Here is a 12,606-nt window from a genome sequence, read left to right as displayed (position 1 = left end):
CAGTGAGCATACTAGTAATTTTCAAACAATGTCATAAAACTCTGGTTGTGGTATTTTATTTTGTTAATTTGAGAAAAAGAAACTAGCTGCTTCACTTCACTGACTTTAATACTAGGATTTTATGGATTGTTTAATACAGATACATATCTAAAAACTTAAAAGAATCATACATTTCCATGAAGGAGACATCATTGATCATTGGCATGTATATGCAAAACATTTTAACACTGTGAACATTAGAAGTTTTATGATCAGGCATGGGGAAAAGTTTATACTCTACAACAGTGATGCTGGTGACCATCCACACAAGGCCTCTTAGTGACGTCAATCAATGGGAGGTAGGAGTTTATCAATGAATTGCTTGACATCCATCATTTCCTGTTGACATGAGCTTCATAGACTTTGAAGGTTACATTGGACGGATTTACCAATGCTTTTAGTTTTTCAACAGTAAGAGAACCAACCATTAAGGGAACTAACGGGTCACAATCTCCATATCACTGGAGAATAGAAATATCTCTATTAGTGCTATTGATAGGACCCTGCAGAAACGAAGCCCGAAGTGGAAGCCAGCAACTGAGCACAGTGATGCCGGCCAGTTTCTGCTGTGTGGTAAGAGCGGTGTATAAAGATAAAGCGCCTCCCTGAGAAAATCCTCCCAGAATAATTCTGTAGAGGGAATGCCATTCTTCACCTCTTGATCTATCAAAGTGTAACCTTCTGCTGCCTGTTTAATTCCAGATTCATCCTCTTGAGAATCTGGTGAAAATCCAATAATATCAAACCAAGAAGGCACAGCCACATTCATATTTAATGTAACAGGCATAACAGGTGCATGCGAACAGATGTAATTGATGTGGGAACTTCTGATATCTGCACAGGCTTCTGCCCATCCGTGCTCAGCATCTCCCAATCCGTGAAGGAAAATAACCGCGGCCGTGGCCTTGCGGGCGGTGGGCACGATGGCAGGCAGCGGGGCGGACTTGTTCTTGCCACACATCCACCAGCTGGGGGACAGTGCGTCGGAAGCCTCAAGTTATATTTTTAAAAAGCTATTTACAACATCAAGAGATATTTACTGGCATTATTTTCTTTATATTTCTTGACTCCCTCCTCAAGTCCACTTTAGCTTGTTGTTCAGGAAACTGGCTTGGGAAAGAAGATTTACTAATTCAAGGAAACTGAGTTGTTTTTTTTTTCTCTATTTCTGTCACTTATAAAATGCAATTTTCAAGAAAAGTATGCTAGAGAATATCTATTACTGAGAGACTGATAACAAAGAAATATTTATTAATCTCCCCTTTTGCGGGTGAGTCTGTTTTTCTCGTTTCTTTGGAGGACAGGTCCTACCATCTAAAGAACCTCTTTAATGATGAACTATCACTTCAGAAGCTCATACCTTTATAGAAAATAAGAAACTAAAAGATGAGACAAATAACTAAAAAGAAAGAAAATAAAGATCAATCATGATTTTGAAAGTATGTGACCACAAAACATATTGGTTCACTCATTTCTAAAATACAGTGAATGAGCCAGACATTCAGTGGTGCACACCTTTAATCCCAGCACTCGGGAGGCAGAGACAGGTGTATCTCCATGAGGTCAAAGTCAGCCTGGTCTCCAGAGTTCCAGGACAGGCTCCAAAACAATACTGAGAAACCCTGTCTAGAAAAACCACAAAAACATTAAAAATAGAAAAAATAAAATACAGTGAATGGAACTGAATTATTCCTGGAAGAGCAACACACTGCACCTCCATGTATATGTGTAACAATTGCAGAGGAAGGGGCTGCAAATTGTGGTCTGAGGTAACCTTTTTAACGGCCAATCCTGGTCATTTTTGGTGATTTCTGGATGAACTTCAGTCTGAAAAGGTTTTGAAATCAAGTTGATAAACAATACAACTAATTGCTATATTAATGTTTTACACATTCCTAGATTGAGGGTTTCATACCATTTAAATTTTACTTTTGAGTAAATAGTTAATGGACCCCAAGACCATAGTGATACCTGTTAGAAAGGCATGGCACCAGGTAACTGCAGGGTACCTTCTACACTTCTCCTTGCTAAACTCTGTTCCATTCTCTGAAGAGAGAAACTGTGAATGCAACTTTTACAACAAAGAATTGCTTTGTTTCTTTCCATGAATGGTGCAAATAGCTCGGCTTTCAAAATAATCTCTTTCCTGAAACAAAAATAACCTTCCTTTCAAATTTATGGTCTTCTTTAAAGGGCTTGATTATCAAGCTGAAAGTTCATTAATAGCTTGGATTCCAAAAACTTGATTAAAGATGAAAAATATTAAGAGTTGTAGAATTAGAAAAATATCATTGAATTTCAATCTAAATCTCAACAACAATCTGGAAGGTAGAATTTTCTAAAAAGAACCCAAAGTAGTTATATTTTATGTAGTATATATTTAAATATATATTCAACTGCTTTAGATTTGCCTGTCCCAACAGCAAAAAAAAACCCACATTTATTTTATTTTTAAAGAGCATAAAATATGGCATGCTGATATTAAAATCTTTAAGAGACCATATTTTATAAAAAGAAAATATCTGTTAAATAAACCACCTTTTAAAATGTATTTAAATGTCTATATCTTAGAAATCAATACTGGTTGATCTTCCAAGTTAAAGTTCAGTTTTAATTGAGAATTCAATGAACAGTCAGGATTTTTTTTTTTCTCCCATGCCTGCCCTTCCCCCTTGATTGAATGAACCTACTTAAAGTTTAGGGGGAAAAAAATGTGTCGTATTAAAAACAACCCTCCATCTCAGCTGCCACACAAAACACCCCCCAGCCCTCAGGAAACCACCAGGCTCATTCACCTTGACCTTTGGCCCCTCGCACATTCTACCATTCAGCTTTCTTCCCTCTGTCCATCTGCTTGAGCCATTAGCCAAGTTCATTTGCAAGGGCTCTCACACGTGAGCCGGCTGTCATCGATGCGTTTAAACTCTGCCTCCAGTTTCCACAGAGTCATGTGTTTGCCTGCAGGTCTCATTAAACACAGGGAAGGGATGCAGAGCCATTTCAAAAGGCTCTGGGGGACCAGCGAACGGACTTGGAGAGGGGTGGGCCAAAGGCTCGCAGACTAATTTGCTTCCTTACCACTCTCTTTTCAAGCTACTGGGACGTTTTCTATGGAGATGCACAAGAACGGAGGAGAGATGAGAGACGTGAGCCTGCAAGGGACAGCATGCCAATCTTTTCCTTTCCCAATGGCTCCCTTTAACAGGGAATCATAGAAACATAAACCAGCAAAAGACTCGAGTGAGTTCCCACTGCTCGATTTGATTTAGGAAACAAATGAATCACCGGGATGATGTCTTGATCTTGCCAACAATCGACCAGCAGAGGAAGAGATCCAAAGAAATGGCTGGATACAGAGTCAGAATTATCAAACCTACCGCTCAGAGGTTAATTGAACTGTCTTTAAGAAAGCACAAAAAGAGGAGATGAAATCATGGCTTCTTCCGTACAGTAGAAAGGGTTAAAATATTTGGCTTCCCAGTGAGCAGGATATGAAATTTAAAGGTCCATTCTAAGGGCTAAGGCCAGGAAGCAATTAACACCAGGCAAAGCAGGAAAATTGGAGTGGGGAACCAGGGCATTTGGGCTTCCATTTTTCATAAATGCTGTATACATATTTTGGCTGGTCTCCTAAAATACCTTTCATTTTTCCCTGCCATAGAGCCACTGAGGCTGAGGTTAGACTATAAAACCAGTCACAATGAGTATTAACCGGGGCACACTCGGCTGAAGGCCACCCATCAATGGAATGATCAGACAGACAAATCCATGAGAAGTCTAGGTGGCTTCCCTAGACCATCGCTGGAAGAGCCTTGAAGTTGCATCCGAACCAATGCAGTCTGTTTCAAAGGCAAAATTAGCAGCAGTGTGCCTCAAAATGCCTCTGGAAGATACATTGCCCCAGTATTGGTCAGCATCCATTGTTATAACTAAGTATCAGACACAAATAACTTAAAGGGAGAAAAGATTCATTTCAGCCCACGGTTTCAGATGATTTACCCTACGGCCATGGCCACTTGGTTTCAGATTTCTGTACCTGTAGTGAGGCTGAATGCCACAGCATCAGTAGCAAGTGGCAGAGGCTATGAAACTAAGTAGCCAGAGAAGCAGAAAGAGGGAACAGAAAAGGGCCCGGAGCAAAATCGAGCCCCAAAGGCCACACCCCTATTGACATACTTCCTCCTGCAAGGTCTAACTTACAAACTGCCAATGCTTAAATTCTACATAAAACAATAGAATTCTGTTACCCATCCTATATCAGCCTGCCCAACAAACCCACCCTCTCATAAGTTTCCAGAAGCCAGGCTGTCTATAGGTCAGGCTTGTAGGAAGTCAAACAACAGCATGAAGAACAATCCAAAAGTCAAGAAGCAAACTCCATAAATATCAGCTCCAAACGACTAGGATTAGCTTCCCTAAATTGGGCTCCATTTGCATCTTAGAGTCTACCAGTGAAAGCCAAGTATATGCACTACTATCAATCATCTAGAATCCCCAGGTTCAAGCCAGCCTGTCCCTAAAGCTTCCCCACACTAAGCAGCTGCCAACCAGGGCTCACTTAGAGCTTTTCCTTTCCCCATTGCTAGCCTTTTCTTCTCCATCTACCTTTAAGTCTCTAAAAAAATTCACGTGACATTGGATAGCCCCGACACCATAGCAGGCTCTGGAGAAACAGCTCTTGTGCATTTCACTCTCCAAAGAGAAGCAGCAGTGAATCTGAGACTCCAGCTGGTGTCTTGGCTAAAGCAGAAAACTTTATAGCCTTTGTGGCAGAAGTGGTAAAAAGTTAGTAAGATCTCTGGGTTTGTTCGTGTTTCTATTGCTGTGATACAATATCACGACCAAAACCTACTTGGGGAGGAAAGGGTTTCTTTTTATCTTACACTTCCAGGTTACAGTCCATCACAGAGGGGAGTCCAATGAGTTTAAGTACCCCATACTATTGTGGGATTTACCAATACGGAACCAGGTAAAAATATAAGGTTATTTAATAGGGAAAAGCCTTACTTACAGAGCCACCTAGCCAGCCGGCGTGGCAGCAGTAAGTACAGCAAGCCGAAGATGAAAGCTAAAGAAGGGAAGGCCACATGCATGCCCCTCACTCTTAAACCTTCCCTACGTCACCCTGACCACACCAGCAGGCGTGGTTACAGTTTCCCCTACATTATACCCTAGGCCCACCAGAAACAATCTCTGGTCAAAGAACCTCGTCTAGAACAGCACCAGGAGGAGGGAAAGCCCAGAAAGGTAACATTCCAAAGCTGCTGGAAGTAGAAGGCTCAGCTTGGGCTAGGAGAGCTAGGAAGAGATATCCCCACCCTCAGGATTGAGAGATTGATAAACTTGCAATTTTTCAAATGTGTTTATTATGAGACTGTGTCTAACTATTCAGTCTTTCAATCCTCCTGGTCAGTCTCCCCCAATGCTGGCAATACAGGCCTGCACCACCTTGTCTTCTGTTGCATTTTGTAAATTTTAATTTTAAGGTTTGTTTGTTTGTTTGTTTTTTGTTTTGAGACAGGGTTTCTCTGTGTAACAGTTCCAGCTGTCCTGGAACTCGCTCTGTAGACCAGGCTGACCTCGAACTCACAGAGATCCTCTTGCCTCTGCCTCCCGAGTGCTGGGATTAAAGGCATGCACCACCAACGCCTGGCAATTTTATTTTCTGTGTATCTGTGTTTCTCCCCACATCTATGTGTGTACACATATGTACCTGGTGTCCACACAAGCCAATTTTTCTGATGAAACCAATAGCTGAAAGTTTGTGGGGATAATTCATGGTAGCTTATCTTCTTGTATCTTGTAGAAATTTTACTGAGTTATAATTTCCAATTTCTTGGATCTTTATCTCAAGCTTTATTGTTTTGTTTTGGTTTGGTTTTCTTGGATTTGTTTGAAGTTAGCTTTTTCAATAAGGATAGCCTGTATTTGTTCTCTTTATCAGATGAGTATATTACCAGCTTGGAATCACTTCACATAAATTCTGGGTGTACCATCCTTATAAACAAAATTGTTATAAACAGTCAAATTTTTCCCTGCTACCAGCACCAACCCTTGAGCATTCCCATGCTGCCTCTTGAAAAACAGGACATGGATGTGTTCATTTCCAGATCAGCATAGCATGCACTGGATATATAGCTCATCACACTGGGGGAGCCCTAGGTTTTGCCGCTGTCCTAGTTTGCTTCTCTGTTACTGTAATAAAACAATGACCAAAGGCAATACAGTCTGTCACTGAGGGAAGTCAGGGCTGAAAGTCCAGGCAGGATCCTGGAAGCAGGAACTGAAGCAGAGACTGTGAAGGAATGCTGCTTACCGACTTGTTCACCCATGGTTTCATCAATGTTACTTTCTTATAAAACCTAGAGCAACCTGCTATGGTGGCACTGCCCACAGTGGGCTGGGCCTTCCCACATCAATCATTAGGCAGGAAAATGCCCCAGAGGTTGATTTTATAGTGCAATTCCTCTGTTGAGTTTCCTTCTTCTCAGGTAACTCAAGTTTGTGTCAAGTTGACAAAAGATAACCAACTAACTCACCTTGAAAACTAAAATACCTGTTAACTTGGGACCAGCTTTCAAATGCAAGCATTTCTCAGTTTTTGACTGTCTTAGTTCGGGTTTTGATTGCTGTGAAGAGACACCATGACCACAATAACTCTTATATGTAAAACATTTGTTTGGAGTGGCTTACAGTTTCAAGGGTTCATTCCATTATCAACATGGTAGGAAGCATGGAGGTGTGCACGCACACGTGGTGCTGGAGCTGACAGTCCTTACTTCCTGTTGCCTGACTCAGAGGCAACAGGAAGTTGACTGACTGTCACACTGAGGGAAGCTTGAGAAAAAGTAACCTCAAAGCCCACCCCCACAGTGACACACATCCTCCAACAAGGCCAAGCCTCCTAATAGTGGCACACCCTTTGGGGGGCCATTTTCTTTCAAACCACTGGGCTATCATAGTCTGGACTCCTTCCTTCCCTTCTTTCTTCCTTTGCAGGTAATAGAGACATGAAAAAAAAAAAAAAACAGTTTAAGACTTAGACTACATTTTAAGTTGCCAGCAAAAGGATCCATTAAAATGTCTCCTCAACAATTACAGACAGAAGCCCTGGATCTGTTTTTGAGAATGGAAGCCTTTGGTACACTGCACTGCACTATCAGATGGCTCTGGTACTCTACATTGTCAAACGCTCCTGACACCCTGTATTGTCTGTTATCTTGGGTGATGAGTGGGCATCCATCTTGGCACATCTTTGGATTATGGTTATGATCATGTTATCATCGTTGTTTTATTGTACTGATATATTCTACTAGTTACCAGATATAAAGTGAGCAACTTATTAGGAATTTGAAAAATGTCTTATTTTGGTAAATAGCTCAAAGTGTGCTTGGATAGAGTATCATTTTACAACAAAGTGTTAGATTTGTGGGAATGTGGAAGGAAAATATAGCTTAGGAGTATGCAAGTTGAGTCTAGACTATCCTGTAGCAGCAAAAGAAAGGAATTGCTCAGAGTAGAAAAATGAACCATGATGGAGATGTGCCAAACCACCCTCACAGCCCAATCTGAAATTACTTGATGAAGAAAGTTTAAAAGTAGCATTAGATTATACCAATGCATGCAATAAACATTCATGCATTTAAAGTGACACAAAGAGATGCTTGACTAGATTAAGGGAGCAAAAATAATTCTTGATGGTTCTAAGTAATTTACCTAGATTCATCTCCTTCAAGGATATGGAGCAAAAGTCCCCTCTTCCTAGTATGATTTGCACATAGCAGCTTCTTTCTGAGGAGTACAATGTCAAAGGTTGGGGAGGGGTTACTTTACAGTGAAGACACTTGAGGACTTCCACTGCACAGCAAATCAAAACTCATGTTGACTGTATATGTATGGAAATACACATGCAATATTAGATCCAAGTTTCCTTTAATTCCCTACACATGAAAGCAAAACGTTAAAATTGGAAGAAACTTATTTGAAAGGAATTTGTTTTCTTTAACATTCATCAGTGTCCAATGATCCCTCCTTCCACAAACCATGGCAACAATGGGAATCCCCTGTCAATCAGAATGGTGGGGTGGAAAAGGACTTGAGGTGTCGGGAAAGGGGAGTGAGGATGCTGATGACATTATGAACATCAACAACCAATGGCAGTGGCAGCTGACTACAAGCCATGGATTGTCCACAGTTTTAAATGTCACCTTATTTATTCTTCATAATGACCCTCTAATATAGGCTAGGTAACAATAATGTGAGAAATTGGGTAGTGTATTCACAATGCGAATTTGCCACGTACCACTCTGAGTGCTGAGGAGCCCAGGGCCACAGCACCCTGGGATTTGGTGGCTAATGAGGGCTTGCTGACTAGCCCACAAAGAACACCTCAAACTCACAGTGTGTCCCATAGCTGAGTTCATGAACCGTCTCAGTTTCTTTCACAAGATGCTAATCCCATATGTGAGGATTCCATGTCATTAACTCCTCCACTCATAATATCATCACCCTAAGGAGTTAGGGCTTCAACATAAGAAGTCTGGGGGGCACACAAACATTCAGATCACTAGGGAATAGGTTTGTAATGCCAAATTTAAAGAAAAAGGAGAATTGTCCAAGATTCTACCACTAAGCGATGAAGTCATGCTTCAGACTTAGGTAGTGAAATCCCTTCATATGGTGGCTGCTAATTGTATTTCTGCCATTTACCAACTCTAGACTTTGGAAAAGCAAAGAATCCCTCGGGGCTCAGAGGCAATTTTGTAGACAGATTTTTCTTTGGGCTGCCAGCTCATAAAAAATGACATTGAGACTTATTATTAATTATGAAAGCTTGGCCTTAGCTTAGGCTTGTTCCACTAGCTCTTATAACCTAAATTAACCCATATTTTTAAATCTTTGTTCTTTTATGTGGCTTGGTTACCTTTACTCTGTATTTCCCATCTTGCTTCCTCAACATCTGGCTGGTGACTCCGGTCTTCTTCTTCCTAGAGTTCTCTCTCTGTCCTGAAATCCTGCCTATACTACTTCCTGCCTAGTTACTAGCCATTCAGATCTTTATTAAGCCACTCACAGTGACACATCTACACATTGTGTAAAGGAATATTCCACAACACAATTTGAAGTGGATGCTTTTAATTTCCCTTTCAGTTCTGGTTTTCTCGTGTTTGTACTGAGGAACTGTCATTGAATTCCTTGTATTGAATGTAAGAGCTAACCACTTGGAGACAATATTGGTGAAGTTCCCAGAAACAGCCAAATGAGGAGAAAAACAATTTATCAACATAAGCTATTGCCTAATACTACCAAAAGAAACTTTTGTGATGCCCAGAAGGCTGAAATAAGGTTTCTATACTTTTGCCCCATTGTGCTGAAATCAAGACACACACACACACACACACACACACACACACACACACACACACACACACACTTCCAACCCCCAATTTTTCTCTAACTCTCCCTTTGTAGTAAAATTTCTTGGGAAAGTAGTATAGAAGATGGACATGGTGGTGGGAGATTCCTGTAACCCATCACTTTCATGGCTAAAGCAGAACCATGAGTTTGAAGCTAGCCTGAGCTACACAGAAAGAGACTGTCAAAAATAATAAGAAAGAAAATGAAAGAAAAATAAGAGGTAGCCTTAATTCGTTGTCTCTTTCAACTACTCCCATCTAGCTTATTTCTTAAATTAAATCCTCCCATCTGGTCCCCACTGACCTCCACATCACTAAGTTCAAAGCACACCTTTCCATCCTTGTCTCACACAATCTAACAAACATATGAGACCAAAGTCAGTTTTCTACTTGAAACACCCACACACTATAGAGCCAATCTTTAAGAAGATTTAGTTTTCCTATTCTCTCCATTGTCATTCTTTCTCTATCACGCTGAAGGAAGGCTCATCTCTCCCCATTTGGACATTGGATTCTAGACTTCCAGAGCCTACATTATATGCCCCTTTCTCCCAGTATACAATTTCTCCCCAAGCAATATTCCTCATGCTGTAGTTTCAGATATAAGTTGCAAATGTATTTCTCAATGGATGCATCTGATTAGAGCTCCAAGCTCATATATAACTGCTTGTCATATCTACTTAGACAGCACAAAAGCCAAACAGAATTTATGATCTATCCCCAAGCTCCCTCCTTACACACACTATTCCTTTTCCTAGTGAATTACACCAGTGCCCACACATTCAATTACTAAACTCAGAACCAGGGAGTCATCTTGGACAACTTCCATATTCTCACGTCTGTTAGCATCAAGTCCTGTCTGCCATAATTTCTTGAAACTTCTTAACATTTGTCAGCCCCTACTGTTGCCCCTACTAACTATTTCCTTCATCTCTGTGCTATTTCAGTAACTACTAGGTTTATCCTCCTTTAATTTTTTTGTTTATTAATATGTATATGGGTGTTTTACCTGCATGCACACTCGTGAACCATGTGTATGCCTTGTGTCCACAGAGGCAAGAAGAGGGCATTGGATCCTCAGAACTGGAGTTACAGATGGTTTTGAGCTACCATGTGGGTGGTAGGAATCAAACTTGGATCCTTTAGAAGAATAGCCAAGCTCTTAACCACTGAGCCATCTCTCCAATCCCCGGATTCATCCTCTTGCGTCTTCCTTTTTGTATTGCCTCTTCTGGCATTCTTGTGGAAGAAAGTTTTTCAGAATCAAATCTGGCTTGTCACCTCATTCATTAAGACTTTTTCCCAGTGGCTTGATAATGTACTTTCCCACTGGACTCTGCATATTGACCCTTCAATCCCTGCCAGTTTCTCCAGCTGCTGTCCAACTTCTCTTATGGTCCCAAGGATATCTTTTCAGAATTCATTTATATATTTAAACCCAGTTTGATTTCCCCACTCTTTTGTTGTTATTGTTTTTGCAGCTGCTGAATATGAGGGTTAGCACAGGTGGACTTGCTCCTTAGTAAACACAGGTGCCAACTATTCTGGTTGCCATAGTATGTCAGGCACTCCTGTGAGTGTTTTCAAAGAAAAAGCTGGCTTCCCCATCCATAATCCCTGTGTTTTCCATCCTTGGAAGGTTTCTTTATCCTGTGCTTTTTAAGCTTCTTTCATTGCCTTTTCTTTAAAATGTCTTTGTTCCCCAACTCCTATTCTGTAAGAAATATTCCATGAGGAATAAATGTAGCAAAACATATAAGCCTTATGAAGATATTTATAAATACTTGTTGATTAGGATTATAGAGAATAAGTCGTGTGTGTGTGTGTGTGTGTGTGTGTGTGTGTGTGTGTGTGTGTGTGTGTGTGAGATTCAAGGCATTATGTGTTTATGAGTCCAGAACCACCTGTAATTAAATTATAGAGATTATTGTCCTGTCACAAATTTCTCTTAGAGAAGCCACCAATTATGTAAAACATAAAAAATACACATACACATACAGATAGACAGACGGGTAGATAGATGAATATGGTTTTACTTCTGCATAGTATTCTACTATTCCATGGTAATTTCCCCTATAATTTAAGTATTGTTAATATTTAGAATATACATATATACTATTTTATAATTATCATCCATCTTCATTACCATTTGTTTATTATAAGTTGAAATTAGACCTGTACATATTTATGAGATTAAAACTATTATAGTATGTACATATAATATGGATGATTATTTACTATATTTATTATTTCAAATTCTTACCATTTCTTGTAGCAAGAACATTTGAAATCCATTCCATTGGAAATTGAAATAGATAATACCCTTGCTATAGTCACCACACTGTTCACTAGATCTTACATGTGTATTCCCACTGTCTGATAGAAAGTCTCTCATTGGCCATCATCTCCTCGTCCTCATTGCTGCAACCCTGGTAACCATATTCTAACTCCTGTTTTCTCTTTTAATTTAATTATTTCAGATTCCTCATGTAAATGAGATCCAGCCCTATTTGTCTTCTGCTGGCTTATTGCACTTTGTATAACATCATCCAGGTTCACCCATACTGTTGCGAATGGAAAAATATCCTTCCTATATATGGCTAAGTAGTAGTCTAATGAATATGCACACCACATCTTCTTCACCTATTCATTGCTCAGATCCATTATTATCTTCCAGTATTCACAAAATCATCTATTTTATGGAGATTCAAAATTTTCTAACTATAGCAAGAAGTAGGTGAGGCACACATAATGTCCTCTAAATAGCTGCTTGTTTCCCTTATTTATATTTCCCATGCATTTTCTGTTATTTCTGATCTGTTTATGCTTATTTTCAGAAACAGTTCCTGGGCTTTTCAAACGTTAACCAATGTGGTAAGGTAATCTTTCTAAATTCTCCTACCATGTAACACTTACATGTGCCCAAATATTTAACAGCTTAGAGTGGTGGGTGCAGCATGAATAATAAAAACCCAGAGACAGATATTGGGGTTCAAGATGAAGATCAGAGAAGCAAAGCAGTCAACCATTAAAGAGCTCTTACCTCTACCAAGGCTGGAAGGGGGATCCTGTCCTCACTGTGGCTGGAGACTAATTGCAGAATACAAGACCCTGCTCCTATCTTATATACTCCTCTAGTGTTGGGGTAAAA

At 40.1% G+C, this 12,606-nt stretch overlaps 1 pseudogene; it reads right to left on the bottom strand.

Annotated features, from left to right (window-relative positions):
* Positions 1-324: 324 nt before the first annotated feature.
* LOC100759661 lies at positions 325-1,000 on the bottom strand (annotated as a pseudogene).
* Between the last annotated feature and the right edge of the window lie 11,606 nt (positions 1,001-12,606).

The sequence above is a fragment of the Cricetulus griseus genome, chromosome 4, assembly GCF_003668045.3.
Source record: "Cricetulus griseus strain 17A/GY chromosome 4, alternate assembly CriGri-PICRH-1.0, whole genome shotgun sequence".
Taxonomy (NCBI): Eukaryota; Metazoa; Chordata; class Mammalia; order Rodentia; family Cricetidae; genus Cricetulus; species Cricetulus griseus.
The sequence above is the reverse complement of the archived record's forward strand: the minus strand, read 5'-3'. Positions and strand labels throughout refer to the sequence as shown.